Below are 26,750 nucleotides of genomic sequence, written 5' to 3' on the forward strand. Positions count from 1 at the left end.
GTCAATTAAACCTCTTTTCTCCATAAATTACCCAGTCTCCAGTAGTTCTTCATGGCAGCGTGAGAACAGACTAGTACAGTCCATTTCTGGTTTATTCCAAAAAATGTTTGTTGAGCTCATTTAATATACTGGGCTGCCTGGTTGATGTAGGGCAATGCGGAGGCTGCAAGGCATAGCCTAGGCCTTGAAGAAACGTCAGAGCTGTGTGAGAGAGGGTTGCAGAGTGGATGTGGGTGGAAGGGATTCTAGTGTAAGACAGCTTCAAGAGGGAGTACTGGGACCTGCGGCAAAAAGGAGAGTATAAGAAAGCAACAGAAAGGAGAGTAAAAGAGAGAAGGCTGGAGAGTAAGGTGGGACAATATCATGAGTTCAGGAGTTAGAATTTTCATGTCACAAATCCTATCACAAGGGGCATCAGAAAGCAAATATTACCTCACCATACCACCCTGGCCATCTCCATGGTGACGCTGGGCAAAGAGGCCAAGCAGAGGCTGCAGTAGCTTTTCGAGGGCAGCCAATTTTCCATCTGCTGGGGCTTTATTCGTCTCATGACTTACCTGGAACTAAAGAAGGGTATAGAGCCTGGGATGTCTGAGCCAATCGTTTTGAGCCTGCTTTGGAGATAAAGGACTATTTGATCATCTGGATTTGGAAGCCATCAGTGGGCAGGAACAACATGGAGGTGTGCACTCTGATGGGGATAAGAAATGGGGCATCATTCAAATGTTCCCTAGTTGGCCAGGCATGGTGGCTCACACCTATAATCCCAGCACTTTGGGAGGTCGAGGCAGGTGGATCACTTGAGCCCAGGATTAGAGATCAGCCTGGGCAGCAAGGCAAAACCCAAACTCTACAAAATATACAAAAATTAGCTGAGCCTATAGTTCTAGTTACTCCAGAGGCTGAGATGGAAAGATTGCTTGACACTGGGAGGTTGAGGCTGCAGTGAGCTATGATGGCACCACTGCACACAGGCACCTAGCCTGAGTGACAGAGCAAGACCCTATCTCAAATAAATAAATAAATATGTTTCCTGGTTGGATGGCACAGGGCTCTTCATAGAGGTTTCTGTGGCAGAGTGGAAACTCTACTGACTTATGTATCAAAATGAATGTTTTTAACAATGAGAAAAAAACATAACTACCTAGACTTTCCACCTTTGGCTGATAAGGAATTGTCCCTATTTGGCTAAAGAAGGAATAAGGTTTGGAGAGGTTAAGCGACTTTCTTAAGGTCACACAGTTTCCACAGGCCCTTTTTGGCATGAAGGAGATCCCAGAGCCACCCCTTTAATACATCTGTGTTCTAAAAGGGGAGTCAATGTGAATTACGAAAGATTTTCATAACCTAGTTGATCAATGAACTTCATAAATAATAACAACTACAAATATTTTAGTATTTCTTTTAATCTATTTTCACTCAGCTCAGGAAGTAATAATTTAAACAGAGGATCTGCTTAGATTTTATTTATTCACGAAGCAAACACTACATAGAAAGCACAAGGCTAGGGCTCTTCAGTGAAGAATAAACAGTGCAAGCTTTCCATTCTGCCTGTCATTTTCATCCTAAAATGAGTTCTGTGCTCCATCAAGGTGATAAAGCCAATCCATTTTGACACTGAGTTATCCATTATCCAATGCAAGCAAGTTTTAATATAAGAAAAACAATACATATCAGATGGTTCAGTGGCAAAAAGATAAATGTAGGAATCTGACTGTAAAGGATCCAAGCTCCATCACTTCCTAGGCACTTGGCTTTCAGCCAATTATTTAACCTCTCTACTTCCTTTTTTTTTTTTTTTTTTGAGATGGAGTCTCGCTCTGTCGCCCAGGCTGGAGTGCAGTGGCTGGATCTCAGCTCACTGCTAGCTCCGCCTCCCGGATTCACGCCATTCTCCTGCCTCAGCCTCCCGAGTAGCTGGGACTACAGGCGCCCACCACCTCGCCCGGCTATTTTTTTGTATTTTTTTTAGTAGAGACGGGGTTTCACCGTGTTAGCCAGGATGGTCTCGATCTCCTGACCTCGTGATCCACTCGTTTCGGCCTCCCAAAGTGCTGGGATTACAGGCTTGAGCCACCGCGCCCGGCCTCTACTTCCTTTTTTTATAAACAGGTCATGATAATGGAAGGCTTCATAGCACTTTTTTTTTTTTTTTTTTTTTTTTAGATGGAGTCTTGCCTTGTCACCCAGGCTGGAGTGCAGTGGTGCGATCTTGGCCCACTGCAACCTCTGCCTCCTGGATTCAAGTGATTCCTCTGCCTCAGCCTCCTGAGTAGCTGGGACAACAAGTGTGTGCCACCACACCCAGCTAATTTTTGTAGCTTTAGTAGAGACTAGATTTCCTCATGTTGGCCAGGCTGGTCTCGAACTCCTGACTTCAAGTGATCCACCCTCCTTGGCCTCCCAAAGTGTTGGGATTATAGGCATGAGCCACCATACCCAACTGCATGTTGACAATATTGTATAAAACAACATACATAAAGCACTCAGCAATGTTCAGTCACCTAGCAAGCACTTAATGTGTGTTCCCTTCTCCTCTCACTGTGAAACGTAAGCTTCAAGTAATCTCTCATTATTGTGATAGCACTTCTCTATAATCTTCCCCTTTGTAATCAATTACTAAAATGACCATATTAACTCTCTGAAGTTTTAGGTTATACTTTTTATCTCTTTTCACAGAATAATGGTGAACTTAATCTAAGCTACTTACCTTTTATTTTACTGGTGGCTGCATGGCACGTAGGGTGTAACTTAAAACAATATAGAGTCTAATATTAAATGCTTATTTCATGTAGCATTCTTTTAAATGAATCAAATCCCCCAATTTGTTAGATTATTTTAAAACCAGCTAAGCAAACACATAGTCTTGGCACTCTATAGATTCTTGCTTAGATCAGCTATCCTTGAGCATATTAGAATTCAGATTTTTTAAGTTTCTAACTGGTTTCCTTCAAAGGAATATTAAGTTCCTTCACATAAGGCACATACTACATAAATAAGTTATGCCCATTTGCAGAATGCTGCTCATACAAGAACCACAAGAAACCTACCAGAAAAGATAACAAAATTTCTCTAAGCCTTGGAACAAGCAATATTTGTGGCATAGAAAAGGTGGGCAAAGAAGGAAACAGAACTTAGTGAATCCATTCAAATCTCAGCCAAAGGAATTAGAAAACTGTAACCTTGATGGTACAAGCAAGATTTGCCTTTATTTCTCAAATAACAGTAAAGGAAACCATGAACAGAGGGCTCAAGAATTTTGATTCTTGAACATGGACTTAATTACTTAATTACTATACTGCATCACTTCCTTTAAAGAAAGAAAAGTACAATTTTTGCTTTATTCCCCTAAAGTTTCAGTATTTTATGCTCAAAAGTCTTGTCACATCAATTTTCTTTTAAGAACCATCTTGTGAACTTCTATGAGCCTGAAAAGTTGTCTCAAAGTCCTTTAATTATGAAAAATCCATGTTTGAGGATGCAACTCTGTGACTCTCTTCAACAAGGTTCTTTGAGTTAGCTATCTTGTTTTATTTAACTAAACATCTATAATTTAATACTCTGCTTCAGCTTCTCCTAAATGTTCCATAAACTGTGATAATCATTAGGGCAGAAGCAGGAAGAAAATTCAATGTCTTAAGATTATTTTCTTTGTAACATGTGATGAATCAGACTTGCAAAGTTCAAAGCATAAAAACTCCTAATGAATGCTCATTCTGTGGAAGATGTGCATATCACTCTCTTTCAAAAACAAAACTTTTTTAGGTGTTCTGTTTGTGGCAGATTTTCCAAGTTTAGACTTGTATTCTCATTCTTTATCACCATTTGAATACAACCCAATTATTAGGTCATAAATACAGTGAGAATCTTAATCTATCAATGACATGAAACAAGTCATTTAATTCTTTGGGTCTGGGATGGTTCATTTCAGGTGTCAATTTGACTGGATTCAGGGACATGCAGATAACTGCTGGTGAAGCATTGTTTCTAGGTATGTCTGTGAGGGTGTTCCAGAAGAGACTGGCATTTGAATAACTGGACTAGGAAGATTCCCCCCTCACCCAGTGAAGGCCCATACCATCCAGTTGGCTCAGGGCCTGACAGAACAAAAAGGCAGAAGAAAGGCAAATTTGCTCACTCTCTTCTGGAACTGGGACACCCATCTTCTCCTGCCCTTGGACATCAGACTTCCAGGCCTCTGGACTCCAGGAGTTGTATCAGATACTCCCCAGTTTTCAAGCCATCAGCTTAGGACTGAGAGTTACACCGTTGGCTCCTCTGGTCCTCGGGCCCTTGGACTTGGACTGAGCCATGCTACCATCTTCCCTTGTTCATCTTGCAGACAGGATATTGTGGGACTTCTCAGCCTCCATAATCAAGTGAGCCAATCCCCGTAGTAAATCCCTTCTGAAATATCTATATCTCTGTCTATCTGTTTATCTATATTCTATTAGTTCTATTTCTTTAGAGAACTATGACTAATACAGAGTCTGAGTGCTTTCACTTTTAAAATGAAGTTTGGTATAATGCCACCTTCAAACCTATTCTCTACCCTTTCCCCTCTACTCAATGTTTTTGGGTCCTATGAACTGCATCAACAGGTTTTCTTGCCCTCTGACTTCCAGTTGGGTTCAGCCAATGGGAGGCATCAGCAACAGAAGACCAGAAGAAGGTACACTTATTTGACCAGATACCTTCTTGTTAGCAGTAAATGCACAGCAACATTTCTCTACCAAAGGTCAGTGCCTCTCATACAACCACAGCTCTTCGAGTTCCAGTGACCACTTCCTCCCCTTCCTCTCAAACAGCAGCAGTGGCTTCCTGCCTATCTTAACCCTATCTTCACCCTGACTGATACAGAAGATATGAGTTTAAGTAAACTCTAAAGTTTACCTTTTTGATATGTCCTAGAAAGGTATTCTCTGCTGGGAGAGCACATTATTATAATGCTTAGCCAATAAATGATACTCTGAGAGAAGCCAGCATGTGTAAATGAGAGGAAACCGGACTGGGAGGCAGGAGATCAGCAGTGCTACTAAGTAGTTAGATAACTTTCTCCCAATATGGTTTGGCTGTGTCCCCACCCAAATCTCATCTTGAATTGTAGTTCCCATAATCCCCAAGTGTCATGGGAAGGACCTGGTAGGTAATTGAATCATGGGTGTATTAGTCCATTTTCACACTGCTGATAAAGACATACCTGAGACTGGGCAATTTACAAAAAAAGAGGTTAGCTGGACTTACAGTTCCACGTGGCTGGAGAAGCCTCACAATCATGGTGGAAGGCAAAGAAGAGCAAGTCGCATCTTACATGGATGGGCAGCAGGCAAAGACAGAATGAGGAAGATGCAAAAGCAGACCATCAGCTTTAGTGTGACTTATTCACCACCACAAGAACAGTGTGGGTGAAACTTCTGCCATGATTAAATTATCTCCAACTGGGTCGCTCCCACAACACATGGAAATTATGGGAATACAATTCAAGATGAGATTTGGGTGGGGACACGGAGCCAAACCATATCATTCTACCCCTTACCCCTCTCAAATCTCACGTCCTTACATTTCAAAACCAATCATGCCCTTCCAATAGTCCCCAAAAGTCTTAACTTATTTCAGCATTAACTCAAAAGGCCACAGTCCAACATCTTATCTTAGACAAGGCAAGTCTATTCTGCCTATGAGTCTGTAAAATCAAAAGCAAAGTAGTTATTTCCTAGATACAATGGAAATACAGACATTGGGTAAATACAACAATTCCAAATAGGAGAAATTGGCCAAAACAGAGGGGTTACAGTGCCCATGCAAGTCCAAAATTCAATAGAACAATCAAATTTTGAAGCTCCAAAATGATTTCCTTTGACCTCCAGGTCTCACATCCAGGTCACATTGATGCAAGAGGTGAGTTCCCATGGTCTTGGGCAGCTCCATCCTTGTGGCTTTACAGGGTAGAGCCTCCCCACCCAAGCTGCTTTCATGGGCTGGAATTGAGTGTCTGCAGCTTTCTCAGGGACATGGTGCAGCTGTAGGTGGATCTACCATTCTGGGGTCTGGAGGATGGTGGTCCTCTTCTCACAGCTCCACTAGGTGGTGCCCCTGTAGGAACTCTGTGAGGGGGGGTCCACCCCACATTTCCCTTCTACACTGTCCTAGCAGAGGTTCTCCATGAGAGCCCCATTCCTGCAGTAAACTTATGCCTGGACATCCAGGCATTTCCATACATACTCTGAAATCTAGGTGAAGGTTCCCAAACCTCAATTCTTGACTTTTGTGCACCCATAGGCTCAACACCACATGGAAGCTGACAATGCTTGTGGCTTGCACCCTCTGAAGCCATGGCCCAAGCTCTACATTGGCCCCTTTCAGCCATGACTAGAGTGGTTAGGACACAGAGAACCAAGTCTCTAGACTACATACAGCCCAGGGATCCTGGGCCCTTCCCAGAAAACCATTTTTTCCTCCTAGACCTCTGGGTCTGTGATGGGAGAGACTGCCACAAAAGTCTCTGACATGCCCTGGAGACATTTTCCCTATTGTCTCAGTGATTAACATTTGGCTCCTCGTTACTTATGCAAATATCTGCAGGCAGCTTGAATTTTTCCTCAGAAAATGGGATTTTCTTTTCTATCATATTGTCAGGCTGCAAATTTTCCAAACTTTTATACTCTGCTTCCCTTTTAAAACTGAATGCCTTTAATGGTACCCAAGTCACCTCTTGAATGCTTTGCTGCTTAGAAATGTCTTCTACCAGATACCCTAAATCATCTCTCTCAAGTTCAAAGTTTCACAAATCTCTAGGGCAGGGGCAAAATGCTGCCAGTCTTTTTGCTAAAATGTAAGTAACAAGAGTCGCCTTTGCTCCAGTTCCCAACAAGTTGCTCATCTCCATTTCAGACCACCTCAGCCTGGATTTCATTGTCCATATCATCAGTATTTTTTGTCAAAGCCATTAAATAAGTCTCTGGGAAGTTCCAAACTTTCCCACATTTTCCTGTCTTCTTCTGAGCCCTCCAAACTGTTCTGACCTCTGCCTATTACCCAATTCCAAAATTGCTTCCACATTTTTGGGTATCTTTTCAGCAATGCCCCACTCTACTGGTACCAATTTACTGTATTAGTCCATTTTCATGCTGTTGATAAATACATACCTGAGACTGGGCAATTTACAAAAGAAAGGATTAATTGGACTTACAGTTCTACATGGCTAGGAAAGCCTCACAATCATGGCAAAGGGCAGGGAGGAGCGGGTTTCATTTTACGCAGATGGCAGCAGGCAAAGACAGAGTGAGGAAGATGCAAAAGAGGAAACCCCTGAAGAAACCATCATATCTCATGAGACGTATTCACTACCTGAGAATAGTATGGGGGAAACTTCCCCATGATTAAGTTATCTCCCACCGGGTCCCTACCACAACACATGGTAATTATGGAAGTACAATTCAAGGTGAGATTTGGGTGGGGACACAGAGCCAAACTATATCAATGGAAGTGGTCTCTCCCATGCTATTCTTGTGATAGTAAGTTCTCATGACATATGATGGTTTTATAAGAGGATTCCCCCTTCACTGTGCACTCATTCTTCTCTATCTTGCTGCCATGTGAGAAAGGGTGTGTTTGCTTCCCCTTCTTCCATAATTGTGAGTTTCCTGAGGCCTCCCAAACCATGCTGAACTATGAGTTAATTAAACCTCTTTCCTTTGTAAATTACCCAGTCTCAGGCAGTTCTTCATAGCAGTGTGAGAATGGACTAATACACTTCCTTTCCTTCTTTTAAAACTGTGGTAAAATACACGTAACATAAAATTTACCATTTTAACAATTTTCAAGTATATAGTTCAGTGGTATTAAGTATTTCATACCATCACCACCACCTATATAACTTTTTTCATTTTACGAAACTAAAACTCTGTACCCATTAAACAATAACTCCTTATTCTCCCTCCCCTCAGCTTGTGGGAACCACTGTTCTTTCTGTGTTTATAAATTTTCCTACTGTAGGTACCTCATATAAGTGGAATGACATATTTTTGCTTTTATGCAACTGGCTTATTTCACTTAGCATAATGTCCTCTAGGTTCATCCTTGAGGGCGTGTCAGAATTTCCTTCTTTTTAAGGCAAAATAATATTCCATTGTATGTGTATATCACATTTTGCTTACCCAATCATCTGTTAATGGATACTGGGCTGGTTCCACTTTTTGTCTATTTTGAATAATGCTGCTATAAATATGGGGGTACAAATAGATTTTCAAGACCCTAGTTTTAATTCTTTTAGATATATACCCAGAAGCGGAATTTCTAGATCATATGGTAATTCTATTTTTAATTTTTTGAGGAACCACCTATTGTATTCCACAGCAGCTGCACCATTTTACTTTCCCACCAGCAGGATTCCAATGTCTCTACATCCTCACCAAAGCTTGTTATTTTCTGTTTTTTAAATGGTAGACATCTTATAGGTAAACAACTTTCAACAAAGTTGTTTCATTTAACACCTATTCCTCCATTCACGGAACGAGGCTCTGGGAACACAAGAAACAGACCCTGCTTTAGTGGAACAGATAAAAACAACAAAAGAGAAATAAAATACTTACAAATCATGATAAATGCTATGAAGGAAATAAGGAGATGAGGCTGATGATAATGGGAACTACTTTGAAAACCTTTTATGAAGCCACATTTATATAGTTATGAAAGAGCTAGCTAAATGGAAGGAAAAGATTGTAGAAATGGGCAGTCCCGCAGGGGCAAAGAACATGCAAGGCCTTGGGGCTAGAAAGAGCTGGGGTGTTCCAACTGCAGAGAGAACTACAGTGGGTCTGGAAAGAGTGTAGCAGGAGGGTATAAGGATGGAGAGAAAGGCAGGGGCCTTGGTGTTCAAAGCCTTATGAGCCATTTTTCAGATCTGGGTTTTATTCAATGTTCTGTAGGAAGTCAGTGAAGAGTTTTATTTGGGAGAATGGCGTGTTCTGAACTCTGGACTAACCAGATCTTTTAAGCCTCAGTTTAATAAGTATCTTCTCAAGAGCTCCTTTGCAGCTTCAAGTCTGCAGATCAGAAGCTCAACAAGGCTTCAGGGGTTCCTAGAAGCCTTGTTGCACAGTGGTTAAGAACTCATGCTCTGAGGTCAGGCATACTTTGATTCAAATTCCAGCTCTACTGCCTACTAGCTCTGTGACTTTGAGCAAGTCACCCAAGCCCTCAGATTTTCAGTTTCTTCCTCAGGAGAAGGAGAGAATAATGGTGCTTTCCTTACCAAACTGGTTAAGCATAAAATGAGAAAATGTGTACGAGTTCCTTAACATGGTACCTAGTGCACACTAAAGTCTAAAAAACCTCAGCCACTATGATTACCAGAGCAGCAAGGGATGCTGACGGCATTGACATTGCAGCATAGAAACATAGTTTAAAGGAAAATGTATGGATTTTGGAGTTTAAAAAACTCATATTCATTCATTCATTCAGCAAGCTTTTACTAAGGGCCTATTATGTCCCTACTTCTGAAAACATGAGAACACTGTCCTGGCTTTCAAGAAGCAACAACACAAACACATCTAATTATAACACAGTGTGCTAAGTGCATTGGTAGATGTATGGATAGGGTATCATAAACGCAAAGAGAATAGGCACCCAACCAAGACTGAGGATGGGGAGTTAGGGAAGGTCCATAAAGCAAGTGACAACTGAGTCAAGTTTTATAGGATAAGTTGTGTGTGGAGTGAAGGGCATCTACACAGAGAGGACCACGTGAGCTTCAGCATGGAGGCAAGCAGCAGCAGAGTGTAAGGGGAACAAGAGGCAGGTAGAGGAGGAGGCTAGTATGTTAAGTGTTGTGAGCCAGCTAAGTGGCTGAGGAAGGCTAGACAGGTCCCAGATCAGAGAGGCCTTTTATAATAGACTAAGGAACTTGGAGTTTACCCTGTAAGCAATGGCTAACTATTAGAACATTTCTAGTAGCAGAACATCGTGTTCAAATTTGAGTTTTACATAGTTCATTCTGTTACATACATGGGAAATCAGTGTAACTGGGGAAAGAGTGAAAGAAAGGAGAACAGGTAGGAGGCAACTGCAGTAAACAAGGCAAGAAAGACAGTGTGAATCTGAATTAGGACATTGGACATAAGGATGGAGGAGATGAGGCAGATTTTTAAGTATTTTTAGAAGAGTAAATTGGCAGGACATGATGAGTTATCAGATGTAGAAGTGCTAAGAAACAGGAGTCAGGGATGACTAGAAGCTATTGACTTGGGTGCCTGGCTGGATGGCACACACACGAACTAGAAGGAGAACTTGAAGTAGATGCTGTGCTGCCCTGCTTCAAGACAGAAGCCATCATTTCCCCAGCCTCCAGGAAGGATGGTTGCTGATGGCTTACAGCTGAGCCCTCTGTAGTCTGGGGAGCTGCTTTGCTCAAGGTTATACTGCCTTGACAGGGGCAGCCCACATTCGATGGCTGGTCGACATAGGGTCACAAAAGCCAGGCTGCTTTCCTTAATTCAGGAAAACTCTGATGGGTCATTCCAGCCCCAGAGCTCCAAGGGAGGAGCTGATAAATGGTGTCCCATTGATAAATGTCTTGCACACAGATACGTGCTTCAGAGTCTGTTTCTCAGAGGACCAGACCTTAGATGGGAAGACATTCAAGTTTTGGGTGAATTGAGCTGGATATATCCATAAGACTTCCAGGTTGAGGTATCCAGCTGGCTTTTACCTAAACCTAAAGCTCCAGGGAGAACTATGATCTGGAAATAGAAGATTTGGGAGTTATCAGCACACCAGTAGTATTTGTCTATAATCCTTTACCTGTAGTTTCCAAATTCAAAAGAAAATCTAAAAAAACAACAGTTTTTAAAAAACTTATTTGGTGGCAAAGCCTGATCAGATTTGAGCCCCTTTGACCCCAAAACATGACTATGAGAGGACTATTTGCAGCCGCTTTGAAAAATCCTACTTAGTGTGAATATTTCTGTGTTTTGCTACAGAAATATCCATTTGTTTAACTATGGGTGCTGTCCCAAACTCTACTGGGACCAGTATGTAATTTTTACTATATGTTATATTACCTTTCCAAAATCTAAAACTCCTAAACTCTGAAGCCATCTGGCTCTAAGAGTTTCTGATAAAATATAGATCTGTAATTGGGAGCATGATAAAGAATAAGATTACCTAGAGAGAAAGTATAGACAAAATGCAAGCAATAGAGAGATAACAGCAGCATTTTGGACTAGACACAGGAAGGGTGACCAATCAAAGAGAGAGAAGGAATGTTCATAAGGTATGGCCAATCAGGAGTGCAGAGTCCTGGAGGCCCAGAGAACAGAGAGCTTTAAGGAGGAGGATGATCCATGGACTCAAGTACAGCAGGGGTCTAAGAGCTTGGAAGTAGAACTTATCCTCCAGAGTTGGCAATTGGTGGTTGATGGATGATCTTGGTGAGAGCAGTTCCGAGGAAAGGTAGGAACAGAATGTGATCCACTCCAATGCAGTGGACTGTGAAATGAATGGGAAATGAGGAGAGAGATTATATAGTTGTTAGACAGAGAAGGGCATGTTGTATTAGCCTGAAGAAAGCCTTGAGTGTGTTTATAGGGAGGCAGGGAGAAGCAAAGAATGAAAGACTGAAGATAAAGCAGAAAGTGAGGCAAGCTAATGAGATAAGATCCAGGGGGAGGCAGAGACAACTCAGGAGTGCATGAGGTTGGGATCCAAGTACAGATGGGGATGTTGGGGGCTAGTCTCGAATTGGAGGAACTCCTTATCTTCTAAGATTGGGAGAAAAGGGATCAGAAAGGGATTAGATAGAGAAAATGGTTAGGTAGTGTAAACCACGTATCTGAGATAGGTCTCAATCAGTTGAGAGGTTTATTTTGCCAAGGTGAAGAACCATAGCCCATGACACAGCCTCAGGAGGTCCTGAGAACATGGGCCCAAGGTGGTAGGGCTACCACTTGGTTATATAATTTTGGTGAGACAGAAGTTACAGGCAAAGACATAAATCAATATATTTAAGGTATACATTGGTTTGACTTGGAAAGGTGGGACATCTAGAAGTGGGGGCTTCCAGGTCATAGATGGATTCAAAGATTTCCTGATTGGCAATTGGTCCAAAGAATTAAGCTCTGCCTGAAGAGTTGAAGTCAGCTTGAGTTAAGATAAAGGGAGTTGTATCACTGATCATTAGAGAAATGCAAATCAAAACCACAATGAGATACCATCTCACACCAGTCAAAATGGCAATTACTAAAAAGTCAGGAAACAACAGATGCTAGCAAGGCTGTGGAGAGAAAGGAATGCTTTTACACTGTTGGTGGAAATGTAAATCAGTTCAACCATTGTGGAAGACAGTGTGGTGATTCCTCAAAGACCTAGACCAGAAACACCATTTGACCCAGCAATCACATTACTGGTATATACCCAAAGGAATATAAATCATTCTATTATAAAGATACATGCACTCATGTATTTATTGCTGTACTATTCACAATAGCAAAGACGTGGAATCAACCCAAATGCCCATCAATGATAGACTGGATAAGGAAAATGTGGTACATATACACCATGGAATACTATGCAGCCATAAAAAGGGTTGGTATCACGTCCTTTGCAGGAACATGGATGGAGCTGGAAGCCATTATCCTCAGTTAACTAATGCAGAACAGGAAAGCACCACATGTTCTCACTCATAGAGCTGAACGATAAGAACACATGGACACAGAAATGGGAATAACACACACTGGGGCCTGTGGAGTTGGGAAGAGCATCAGGAAAAGTAGCTAACACATGCTGGGCTTATTAGGTGATGGGTTGATAGGTGCAGCAAACCACCATGGCACACATTTACCTACATAACAAATCTGCACATCCTGCACATTTACCCCAGAACTTTAAATAAATATCAGAAAACGTTCCCTTGAACTCTCTGGAAGAGGTCCTCTTTGATCTTATTACCCAGGTATTAAAAGTAGAAAAAGAGAAGCTGAGAGTATCCACCTAGACAACGGCAAAGCTGGATTATCTTTGTGTCATTCTTAAGAACAATAAAAAGAACTACAACTCATAAAAAAAAAAAAAAAAAAAGATAAAGGGGGTTGTGGAAGCCAAGGTTCTTGTCATGTTTATGTTGCCTCCAGGTAACGGGCTTCAGAGAGAATAGTTGGTGTAGGTCTCTTATCAGACCTTAAAAAGGGATGGAAATTCTCTATAGAATGCAAATTTCCCCCACAAGAGACAGCTTTGCAGAGCCATTTCAAAATATGTCAAAGAAATATGTTTAGGGGCAAAATACTTTGATTTTTTTCAGGGTCTGGTATCTGCTGTGACAGACTGCCACAATTACTACTTGAGACTCTCACTACGACAGTTACTATTGTTACTAGTTGAGACTGACATTAGTCTCAATGTCAGACTGAACGAAGGTGGATGAACGCAGAAATTAAAACTTAAAAGAAACTGTTTTAAAGAAAGGGGCCACAGGAAGAAGAAGAGGGCTCCTTGCTTCTAGTGAGCAAAGGCAGCAGCCTTGAGCTTCTACAGCCCTTTGTATTTATTGGGTAGCAAGAGCAGGGAGGAGGAGGTGATAATTGGTCAGCTGCCTGATTGATCACATTATTGCTAACAGGCTTCAGATTTGCCTAATCACAAGAAACACTTGTGCCTGGGTCATGACTGCCCTCAGCATTCCTTCTGGGCAGCAGACACAGTTTGTCAATTTGCCAACATTCTGCATTTATGAGAACAGTTTGCTGTTTACTCATACAGCCTCCAGTGGTATACTGAGTTGATCACGACCCTCACTCTTTCAGCCTCCAACAATCTGCCGTATGATGCTGTACCAGAGTCAGTTTGGAATTTTGTATCTTATTGCTACAAAGAGTTTTGCTCAGTCTTAAGGTCTCTGTTTTAATGTTAATGCTGGTCAGTTCCCTAAACTCCAAAGACAGAAGTGTATAATGAGGCATGTCCAGCCCCTCCCCTTCCTGTCATGGCCTGAACTCATTTTTCAGGTTTCTTTAGGAGCCCCTTGGCCAAGAGGGGAGTCCATTCAGTCATTTGAGGGCTTAAAATTTTATTTTTGGTTTACAGTAGGAGAACATGAAGTTGAGGCTGATGGTCTGCTGACCTCCATTTTCTCACTGAAACAGATTAGCTCATCGGCTAAGAGTAAATAGGATGCAAGTTGAAAAGAGGTTTGGAGAAAGAGGTGAAAGTTTAGTGTCAAGAGAAGGAACCGACTAAAGAAAATTAGAAAGATGAACAACTGGTGGCCCAAAGTTAGAGAACATGCAATGACATTAACTGACACCGCGGTGTGATTTTTTTCTCCCCCTAGCTCTCAGCTTGATGCTCAGAGATGTTAGTTAAACAAAATAAAATATCTAACCATTAAAAGTTGTCACAGAGACAATTTAATGACAAAGAAAAATGCTTAAGATATTTGTGCCAGTTACTATTGGTACCTTCCTCAGAACCCCACGGCATTCATCTCTATGCAGAGCTCTGTTCCTGAAAGGCTGCTTGCTGTGAGGACCTGAAACTCTCCGCCTGAGGCTTTTCTCTGGCCAGCAGTATGCTAGAAATCAATGCCAGGGAACTTCTCCATTCCCAGGGCAATTAATGCTCCCTCTTCCCACTCCCTAGCCTGACCAATTATTAATGGGAAATTGATGATTAAACACCTTAGTTTTCACAGCCTTCCATTGGGACAATTTGAGATGTTTTTTATACTCAAAATTTTCTAGATTTCTCCAGAACTCAGCTCCTGCTGCAATACAGTGCCAACTGGATTAACTACATACAATTTATTGGCTTCCTTTCTGTGGTGATTTTTTTTAATAGGCTTCAAGTTCTACAGCACTCCTCCCATAAAGGGGTAGGGTCTATGTCTCTTCCCTCATGGGCTTGCAACTGCTTTCGTAAAAGAAGATGGCAGAAGTGACACTGTATGATTTTCAATGATAGACCATAAAAGGCCATTGGCTTCCATCTACTTCTCGTGGATATTCACTCTTGGGGAAACTAGTCACAGAGAAAGAAGTCTGACTAAACAGAAGTTGCTATGCTGGGGTCCCCCATGCAAAGATCTGGATCCCTCAGGATCTCCTGCCAGTCACGGAAATGGCCATCTTGAACATCCAGCCCAATAGAATTTTCAGATGCCTGCAGCCCTGGTGGACTTCTATAGCTGAGCCCTTCTTGAGTTCCTGATGCACAAAATCTTATGCAAAATAACACTGTGGTTGTTTTATATCACTCAGGAGTAATTTGTTACATAGCTATAATGATTGTAACATTTCCCTTCCTTATATCTCTTCTCCACTTTCCTACTGGTGTTTCCTGGGATGGTTTTAAATATAAATTATGTGCTCTTGAATTATTTTTTATTTTTATTTTTTTTGAGACAGGGTCTCACTCCAGTTGCCCAGGCCGTGTGTGGCATGATCTCATCTCACCGCAGCCTCAACCTCCGAAGCTCAGGTGATTCTCTCATCTCAGCCTCCTGAGTAGCTGGGACTACAAGCACACACAATCATGCCCAGTTAACTTTTTTGTATTTTTAATAGAGACGGAGTTTCACCATGTTGCCCAGGCTGGTCTCAAACTCCTGGCCTCAAGCAGTCTGCCCGCCTCAGCCTCCCAAAGTGCTAGGATTATAGGTGTGATTGTGCCCAGCCTTGAATCCTCATTTCAGAATTTGTTCCTGGAGAATTCAAACCAAGAAAAATGGTTACAAAATAATAGCTATAACCTCAATAATGAAAAAAGACTAGAGAAAAATATAAAAATGTTAATCCAGTTAATCTCTAAATTGGAAAAATAAGTTTGGCTCTTACTTTTAATATTCTTTGTGTATATTTTCCAAAGGTATAAAATATGTATATATTACCTTTATCAGAAAAAAGTGGTTTTATGAAACATGAAAAAATGAGTCATGTATAATGAAAAGATTTTTCTATGAAATTTAAAATGTAGCAGTTTCCATAGTTAAGGTAAAATTTGTGTTCTAAAGTTTTTTGTGGTAGAAGTCCTGTTTTTAGCTTACTGAGCCCTTCCTGCCTCCCTTGGACAGTGATTCCAGTATCATGTGACCCACACTCACCAATCACAGCGAATTGAGCCAGGGAGCACCACATCTGAGCCCCCCAAAAAATCAATCCATAATCTGGCCAAAATTCCATCAGTTTCTCTCTAGAATTTAACAGAAGAAATGCAGTGCCTGTGATTACATGACCATGAAAATTACATATTCAAGGCCCCTGGCTGGCTCATACCACATGCAAGTTGAAGTTGTGTAGAGGAGCAGAAACCATGGGAAATAGAGGATGCTGATCTGCCATGGAGAATGGGGCAAATGCAGAGAGAGAAATGTGAAGAATTCTCTCTCACTCCGTATGTGTGTGTGTGCGCTGCATGTGCATGCTTGCATGCGTGGAGAGAGAAAAAGATTCCCGTGTAGTCTCCATGAGGCTTGGCTATACTTCTCACAATTCATTAACCTGAAGATCTCTCATACCTCTTCATAATCCCCTTTTACTTGACCTTGTTTGGGTGATGTCTGTTCTTTGTAACCAACAGAATCTGATCTGAACGAGTTCATTTCCGAAAACTAAAACAGCTGAAATAATTCTAATACTGATATGAATATTAACACAAATACTTTGAATATTAACACAAATGCTTAACAACAAGGAAGTATTATTCATGTCTCCATTTCACAACGAGGCCACTGCAGCATAAGAATGTTTGGTACTGACGTACCAAACATTGTATGGCTGGCAAGTGCAGGGCAGGATTCTCACACGGGCAGTCTTGCTCTGCGACGGAGCGCTTCACCTGAATGCAGATGGCGCCCCACCCTCATCTTTGTGATTCCTCACACTCTAGGCTGGAGGTCTCAGGTGTGGCTCTTCTCTGATGACTGGTCACAGGGTGCTGAGGAGAACCAGTGTCAAGACTCCTATCCTGCACAGCAAGTCAGAGGCCACATTGAGATGCTAACATGCATAGGTGAATGATTGGCAAAACCAGCCTGAACGTTTGACTCCTGCTCCCAACATTTACATTTTTCAGCCATGTTTATTAATTTTCTACCCATAATCTGACTAGCAAACACAAGATAACTCAAGAACATTGAGAATAAGAGGGAACTACAAACTGTAAAATACCCTAGGCTGAGAGAAAGGCAGAGGAAAGCTGAGTGGGATGCAGCTTGCCTTAGCAGGCTAAAGTGAGATCACAGCCCTGGTTTAAGGGAGCTAGGTGGAGGCATCAGTGCTTTCACCAACAGTCTTGAATTTGACCCTTCCCACAATCCTGTGAAGTGAATATTAATAAATTTATTTTACTTTATTTTTTTGAAACGGAGTCTTACTCTGTTGCCCAGGCGGGAGGACAGTGGCACCATCTCAGCTCACTGCCACCTCTGCCTCCTGGGTTCAAGCGATTCTCCTGCCTCAGCTTTCCAAGTAGCTGGGACTACAAGTGCCCAGCTAATTTTTTGTTGTTGTTTTTAGTAGAGACGGAGTTTTGCCATGTTGGCCAGGCTGGTCTTGAACTCCTGACCTCAGGTAAACCACCCTCCTTGGCCTCCCAAAGTGCTGGGATTACAGGCATGAGACACTGCACCTAGCCCAAATATTTTTTAGAAATGGGAAATGTGAGGCCGGGCGCGGTGGCTCACACCTGTAATCCCAGCACTTTGGGAGGCCAAGGTGAGCGGATCACGAGGTCAGGAGATCGAGATCATCCTGGCTAACATGGCGAAACCCCGTCTCTACTAAAAATACAAAAAAATTAGCCAGGCATGGTGGCGGGTGCCTGTAGTCCCCACTCGGGAGGCTGAGGCAGGAGAATGGAGTGAATCCGGGTGGCGGAGCTTGCAGTGAGCCGAGATCGCGCCACTGCACTCCAGCCTGGGAGACAGAGCGAGACTCTGTCTCAATTAAAAAAACAAAAACAAAAATAAATGGGAAATGTGGGAATCAGAGAGGGCAAGTGACTTGCTGCAGGACACATGGCAAACAGTGGCAGAACTTAGATTCTAAATCCCATACAGTTTTCATCTCAGGATATTACCTCTTCAGTATGGTCTAGTCTATATTTGATTTTTCCCTACCACTAAACCCTCAGATTAATAACACTGTGAGCTGGAGTAGCAAATCTAACACTAACAATATTAATACTTAGCCTCAAATTATGCCACCTAGTGACCAATTGCCTCACTCAGTAACATATAAGGCTAGTTGTATCAGTTTCTCACATAGACACATATTTTCTGTGTCTGCTACCAGTTTTCAAATTTGTAAATTGAGAGCCACAGCTCTCCAAATCAGATGTTAACAGAGCTTCCCTACACATGAGTTGTCTAGCAAACCCATCATTATGTTCTGGTTCTTACACACACACACACACCAAACAAGAAAGGGCATAGTAGGCAAGGAGGTTGATGAATTCATATCCAATAGCACTTATTCTATAACTAGTTAGAATAACTAGTTATTAATTAATAATTAATAATTAATAATTAATAACTAGTTAAAATTAATTTTTTTCCAGGGTTACCATAATACTTCACCTGGAAGCTAAATTTTTCTTTGCAGATAACAAATAGAATCTCAAAAATATGAAAGGGTGAAGATAGAAATTTCTCTCCAAGATTTATAATGAGGGGATAGGTATTCCACATAAATAACAAGCCCAGCATATTTATAGACTAAATGAGGCCAGTCATTTGTAAAGATATTTCATTTCATACTTCAGCAGCTCTCTGGGCCTTTAAAAATGCAGCGCACGGCCACGAGTTAATGCTTGTACAGGACTGCATACCTTTTAATCCAGCCTGAGAGTCAGCCCTGAAAGCAATACATTTAACAGGAACCATCAGTGGCTCATGAATGTTCAGGAAAAGAAGAGAGCCTGCTGACATGAATGTTCAGGAAAAAGTGCAAAAAGAGCCTTTCCGACTTTTTTTTGTGTGTGTGTGTGTGTGCAAACCGTGATAATGAAGGGAAGATTGGTTTGAGGACTGTGGGGGAAGAGAATTCACTAGCCCCTTAGAATATGGTTTCCACTTTCCCATAGCTGCAATCTGCTTTAAGGCTGAAGAGTTTCTGAAGTTCTCCGATATCCACAGCCAGCTCAATTCACATAAGTGCAAATTTTAAGAGCCGCATTTTGGGCCTTGGGTAACATGGCCCTCACCCTAGAAGCCTCAAGACCCCAACAATACTGAGAAGTTTCTTGGGAATGGGTAATTATGTGGAATAAGTATGAAACTGGGAGAAGCATGAATTTATTTCCAGAGAGCCTTGCATGGGGATCCTGACTGTACAACTTACCAGCTGTGTGGTGACAGGTAGGATGCTTGAACTTCCCAAGCCTGTGTCCTCTTCTCTAAAGTTCACTCAACAAATACTTATTCAACACCCACCCTGAGCCACCATGAGCTGTTCTAGGTGCTGGGAATAGAGAGCCCTGGCCTCATGGAGCATCCATGTCAGAGCTCAAACCCTCACAGCAAAGTGTCCCTGGAGAATTGCGAGGCTCGGAACTTCTGTCAGGGAGTTCCCGGAGCACTGTAGGAGGGCTTAACAGACATTAGCTCCTTCTCTATGAGAAGTCGATGCATTCTTGAGGGTCCACTCAAGAATTCCTGAGCCCACTCAACGGGCAGAGTCAGACCAGTTACCAGGGCACTCACAACCAAATACGGAGCTCGGATATCTCCTGTTTCCTGAGAAGGCTGCAACCAGCTCTGGAATCTCTGCATTATCAAACTTTAGACACCTGGCCTTGTGATGAAATGTGGCGAACTCCACCTGGCTCTACGAGGTGGGCTATTTAGAGTTGCATCTCTTGACCCAGACGGCCAGGTACAGATTACTGAATTTCAAAATTCATTGTCCTTCTGTTCTCAGGAATTCAGAGTTAATCCATCCATACACCTACTTTGTAGCAGCCACTGGGTTGGGGAATGTTAGGGACAAGTCAGGCTTGACCCTGTTGGAGCCTACTGTCTAATGGTTTGTTTGTGTGGGAGGTAGGAGGGTAGCTGATACACAGATGCTGTAAGAGTGCCTATTCAGGCATACAGACCCTGAGTCAGACTGCCTGGGTTCAAATGCCTCAGTGTCTTTGTCTGTCAACTGGGAGAACCCTGATAGGATTGTTGCAGGCATTAAATGAACAAATATATAATCAAATCACTGAGATGCTGTGTAAATGATTACAGCAGTGTCGAATCTTATTAAAGGTGATGTCAGTGTGATCTAAGGGCTTAGGGAATGGTCTCAGAGAATGTCGCTTAAGCTGTGACCTGAAGAATAAATAGAAGGAAAGTTGGGTAGCTTCTATTCCAGGTAGGAGAACTGTCAAGTGGTGGCATTAGGGGAAACAATGGAAACGTTGTTGTTTTCTTGTAGAAACACTGTTGTGAGTCGAGTCCCCTCCCTGTGCTGGGCACTATGCTGGACAATGCAGGTACAAGGTGGTGATCTTGCCACCCTTCCCTCCAGGTGAGATAATGACAGATGAGGCAGCAAGTGTGATTGGGTGATCCAGACACCAAGAGAGCAGCATGAACAGATGACTGCAGGGGCACCAGCAAGCAGCAGCTGGTTACTTGGGGGCATGATTTAGCAATGGCTTCACAGAGGAGGTGATGCTAGTAAGTTGAGGTGTGGTCACGAGGCAGGGAGGCAGAGAAGGGCATTTCATTGTAGGCCAACGGATCAGGGTGGGCAAAGGCCCAGAAGTATGGTGCAGGTAGGTGCATTTGAGGAGGAGTGAGGAGTTTTGGGTGACTAGAGTGCATAGTTCCCATCAGCAGCAAAGGGAGGTATGGGAGAGATGTGGCTGGAGCATGAGGCGGGCTTGGTCATCCTGGAGGGCCTTGGAAACCAAGCCAAAAGTTTAGATTTCATCCTGGAGAGCATTTAGAAAGAGCTGTCTGGCAGCAGCATGGAGGGATGAATTGGAGGCAGGCGGGACCAGAAACAGAGAGGAATTAGGAGACAGCTGCCAAAGTCCAAGCAAGACAACAGGAGGGATCGAACCATGATTAGGACATGCAGAGCAAAGAAGAAAGAATGAAAACCAGAGGTATCTCCTGTAGCAGTTAGTAACTGGTGGATCGAGGGAGGACTCTAGGTCCTGATGGGGTGACTGAATGAACAGTGGATTAATACACAACATAGAGCAGGGTCTCAGTGACCACAGGTGGGCTGGACAAGTGCAAGCAGAGAGAATGCATTCCTTCCAAAGGGCACAGCTGTGCTCAGCTCCAGCTGATCACTAATGGTTACTGCAATGGTTATCTATTGCTGGGTAACAAATTACCCCAACACGTATTGACTTAAAACACAAACATATTTTCTCACAGTTTTTGTGGGCCAGGAATCCAGGCATGGTTTAACTGGGTCCTGTAATCCACGGTCTCTCACAAGACAGTAATCAAGGTGTCAGCTGTGTCTGTGGTCTTGGCTTAAGGTTCAACTGAGGGAGGATCTACTTCTGAACTCATTCATGTGGTTGTTGGCAGGCCTTAGGTCCTTGGTGGCCGGTGGCTGGTGGCATTGGTTCCTTTTCATGTGGGTCTCTCCTTAGGAAGGTCAACACCCCTCCAGAGCAAGTGAAGAAGAAAGATGGAAGGCAGTCTTTTTGTAACCCAATCTCAGAAGTGACATCCTATCATTATTGCTGGATTCTATTAATTAGAAGTGAGCCAAGTTCACCCCACACTTGAGGAGATTTGACAAAGGCATGCAAACCAGGAGGTAAGCATCACTGGAAACCACCTTAGTGACTACACTACAATATTCACCTTTGAGAATACAACTCAGTGTTGGGCCTGCCTGATTTTTCAAGAAAAATTGGAGATCTGATTTTTATGTGAAATCTTCCAATTTGAAACTACTGGCCCTTAATCCCAACAATTTTTTTTATATGTATTTGGTCAAATAAAACTCTCTCAAGCATAATCCATCAAGACCATTATGAATCCTCTGGTACAGGGACCAGAGAAACAGGAGCAGGATTAGAGGTGAGGGAGCAGAGGTTAGGATGTCTCCCTCGTTCTTTTACTTGAGGAAGTCGGCAGAGCCAAGTCATTGTTAAAATGACGGGAGCTTGAAAAACATGAATGCCAATCATTCGATCCAGATAACTGTATTCATATAAATTCTACAGTCATGTTGGTAAAGATGACTTGTTTTCATTAAAGAGAAACCTTTGATCTCTGATCTGACAGCTGCACATCTATATAAAATGAGACACTTTGACATCTGTAGCTCTGATCTCAATTGGACAGGTGGTTTCCTGCACACTAATGGAACAGAAAGACAATTGAGCATTATTAGATAGGAGAGAATGTTCTCACATACAGGAAAACAGCTTTTTCCTTTAAAAAAATGTGATAAAGAACAGAAAATGACTGACAGAATCAGAGCTTCCCAAATGTCAGAAGAGCTGTTTCAGCTACACTCTGGCCTCTGTCAGGGGAGATTAGGTTAGTTTTCAGAAAAGTATTGAACATACCTTAGCATTAGCTGACTCAGGGAGGAATTTGCTGGTAAAATAAGCATGCTCTCGGAGTGTGCCAAAGAACTAAGATGCAGCTTGGGTTTTTCATAAACAAAGCAAACACTTTAGTGAAGCCTAATTTATACACATTCACTGAAAAGTTTAGTAATCAGGAAAACTTCTTAGTGGAAAACCTTTTTTGCGTCTTCATTCGGCAAATACTTGTGGAGTACACACATGGCTAGATGCTGGAGATACTGTAGGAAAGATAGCCAAGGTCACTCTGCCCCAGTGACTTACAGACTAGAGGACAAGGCGGATATGGAATAATGATAAAAAACAAAACAAAACTCTGAGGCATGTTTTGTCGGAGGAAGTAGAGGTGCCATGGGAGCTTCACCCCAAGGTGACCTAGCTCAAGCCAGTGACTTGGGGAAGGCATCCAGAGAGCTCAAAGATGAGTAAGAATTGGCCAGTTCAAGGTGGTGAGGTGTTGGGGTATTGGGGGAGGCTTTGGGCTGTTTACTGTTTAAATGGTAACACAGGAAATATTTTTTACATATTTCACATTCAACATTGGATTTTCTCTTCATCACTCAAATTATTATAGTACATCCTGAAAAAAAAGTCAGCTCACATTTGTACTAGAACTATAAAGTAGAAAATAAGCATTTCTTAGAATATTAATAACAGTGAGTTCTTTTGCCTAGAAAGCAAATCCTATATTTTTATCTCATTTCTCTTGTCACATAGAAGAAGCTATGCAAAGCCAAAAGATGAGCACACATGATAGATGAGGTTGTGGAGAAACCTTATGCACTGCTGCTGGAATGTAAAATGGTGCAGGCACTTTGGAAAACAGTCTGGCAGTTTCTCAAACAGGCACAGAATTGCCACGTGACCCAACAATTCCACTGCTAGGTACATAGACAAGAGAAATGGAAACATATGTCCACACCAAAACCTCCACATGAATGTTTATTCAAAATATCCACAATAGTCCCAAAGTGAAAACAACCCAAATGTCCTTCAGCTGCTGAATGGAGAAGCAAAATGTGGCACAGTTACACAACAGAATATTATTCAGCTATAAAAGAAATGAAGTACCCATAGACACTGCAGCATGGATGGACCTTGAAAACATGAGGCTAAGTGCAGTAAGTCACAAAAGTCACATTTTCATTTATAGGAAATGTTCAGAATAGGAAAATCTATAGATACAGAAAGTAGATTAGTGACTGCATGAGTTGGGTGATGAACAGGAGGATGGATGAGAGTCAGAGCTCAAGGGTACAAGGTTTCTTTCTGAGCTGAAGGAAATGTTCTAAAATTATGATGACTGCACGTATCTGGGAATATGCGAAAAACCACTAAATTGCATACTTTAAATGGGTGACTCTTCTGGCATGTGAACTTTATCTCAATGAAGCTGTTGAAACGAGCACACAACAAGCACCCTGTCCTTCCTAGCTAGGTAGTGGAGCCCACAAGCACAGGTGGGTATGAGGTTTGGCTCCTGATGCCAAAGCACAGCCCTGCTCTTCCAGAGAAGGTTCTTTGGTCTTTGCCTTCTTTTCTTTCTATTCATTTTTTTCTTCATCCTCAATAAACATCAGGAATACTTAGGTGTTCTATTTTTTCCTTCTTTTTAAACTTTATTTGCTAGTCTCTGGTGATGTATTAGAGGTACAGTATCTTTCATTTTGTTCGAAATTGTGATGCTTTACCCTCTATACCGTACCTAAGACCTTCATTTTCAAATGTTTACCACTGTTTTTAACCATCCCCATGTATCATTTCAGCCTTTTCCCCATGACTTTGAGCTTGCCAGTTCTGCATTAATCTATGAGACTCAGCTTTGTGGAGTAGCTGATAACTCATGAGCCAGCCTTGATTCCATTATCTCTTCTCTCCAGGGGCCCAGGAATGGGTCTGAGGTTAGACATTACTGATCTGATTATCTCAACTGAACCAGTGACAGCAAACATTTTAGATGTCAGAAGAGGTGCTGGGTGAAAATTAATATTGTTGTTTATACACAGACGTGGTCTGAGAGTTGCAAGTAAAAAGAAAAATTAAAATTTACAAAACCACACAATTATTTGGCCACACAATAATTGTGTTCCCCCTTCTAATACAATAAAATTAAAAATTTTACATCTGGCTTATTCAGCAACTTGGCAAGTCACTGCGAGTTAGAGAATTTCAAATGTCATACACGTTTGGTTTTTTTTAATGTATCTTTTTTGTGGATGTAAATTTACCTTTCTACAAAAGTAACACATAGCTTAATATTAAATTGTTTGCTTTATATAAACACACATGAGATTGGTGGTGGGAAGTCAGCCAAGAGTAAACGAGGAGTTCATGGGAAAATCTACTTACTTCAAAAATGTACTGGAGCTAATTTGCAAAGAGAATAGCCCACATGTGGATTATTGAGGGTTAGCTGTGTAATCCCCAAAGAGCAAAACACTGATTACTGATTCCTATTGAGAGAGAGAGAGAGATTTACTGCCTGTTTCTGTGCTTCAGGGATTTTACATATATTATCCCAAATACTTATGATAAACTTACAAGATAAGCATTATTACCCACATTTTCTAGATGAGGAAACTGAGGTCCAGAGAAGCTAAGTGGCCCAAAGCCATAGAGGTATAGTAGATGGAGCCAGGACTTGATAGACTTGGGCTTATCCGCCACAAAACATCGTACCTTTTGTTCATTCATTCATCTATTCATTCATTATTGTAGTATACAAAGAACTGCCTTGATTGTGGGACAGCATTTGTGTATCATAATTAGCAAAACAAAGAACAGGATAGAGGTTAATGTCTTGGTTGTAAATAGTTTTAATGGAAAAGCATAAAAAGGATAGGATTACTTAGCAGAGAGTAACATCTACATAAAAACAATAATTTTAAAAATCAAAGATCTCCAGTCAATAGGGAATGGTCTGCCAGAAGATCTGTTAGGTCTTGAAGTCAATTGCAGCAGTGGCATCTCTTTCTTTGTGCACGCTGAGCTGCTTTAGATGTTAGTCTAAGAAAGAGTGATTTTTTCTTTGATATGTAAAGTTCAAAGAAGTTTGTTAGACAAATTGAATGATAGCATGCAGGTGAAAAGAATTCTGGGTTGACTGGTAAACTGTGGCCCCCACCCAAATTGCAAATATTTGCGCAAAATCAGGAAAGCACAAAATAGCAAAGTAGCAATGAAAGGAAATGAACCTCTCAGGAATCTGGAAATGGACTTTGATGCCCTTTCATTTTATTGTGGAATCAGCAGTTTAAATCAGGCCAAGACAAATAATAACAAAAATAGTAGTATTTTATCTCTTGGTTGTGTGTTCAGGCTAGATAGTCACTCAACTCATACAAAACACAACACTCGAAGTTCTTAAAAGGAGAGATTTTACCAATAATCTTTATTATTATTAATTTTAAGGACAGGAGCCATTCTCATCCTCCTCACTCACATTACCATGTTGGAAAACCTCTCCAGAAGGCTACACATTGGTGATATTCCATAAAATGTCCCTGGCAGTAGAGTAGGAAGGAGCCGGGGAAGGCTGCTGACCACTGTGCCTCCCTCAACTCTGTTTTAGGCTGGGGAAATGTGGTAGACAGTATAATGGAGCTTCAAAGATGTCCACATTTCAATCTCTAGAACCCATGAATATGCTACCTTACATGGCAAAAGGGACTTTGCAGAAGTAAAATTAAGAACCTTGAGATGGAGAGATTATCTTGGATTAGCCTGGCAGGCCCAATCTAATCACATGAGTCCTGAAAAGTGAAGGACCTTTTCCAGCTGTGGTTAGAAAAAGTTGTGACAATGGAAGAAGGGTCAGAGTGATGCTACGTTGCTGACGTGAAGATGGAGAGTAAGGGCCGTGAGTGTGGGCATCCTTCACAAGCCAGGAAAGGCACGAAAAGGAATTCCCTGCCTAGAGCCTCCAGAAAGGAGTGCAGCCCTGCTGACAGCTCGATTTTAGCCCAGCCAGATCGATGTTCGACTTCCGGTATAAGAGCTATAAAATAATATATTTTTGTGTAGTTTAAAGCCACCAAGTTTATGGTAATTTCGTAAAACAGCAACAGAAAACTAATACAGGAGAGACCAAGTCAAGGTAATTACAGAGCCTGAGGCTTTTCATCAGCACGTCCTTTCTCCCTACTGCTCCATGTTAAACTAGGCGATGGACCCGTCGTGGTTAGGGAGAACACCTAAGTAAT

General features: G+C 41.9%; 1 pseudogene; it reads left to right on the top strand.

The window, feature by feature from the left end:
* The first annotated feature begins 458 nt into the window (after positions 1–458).
* Positions 459–15,326, top strand: LOC105486391 (mitochondrial import receptor subunit TOM7 homolog pseudogene; annotated as a pseudogene).
* Positions 15,327–26,750: the final 11,424 nt, after the last annotated feature.

Source organism: Macaca nemestrina, chromosome 3, assembly GCF_043159975.1.
Source record: "Macaca nemestrina isolate mMacNem1 chromosome 3, mMacNem.hap1, whole genome shotgun sequence".
NCBI lineage: Eukaryota > Metazoa > Chordata > Mammalia > Primates > Cercopithecidae > Macaca > Macaca nemestrina.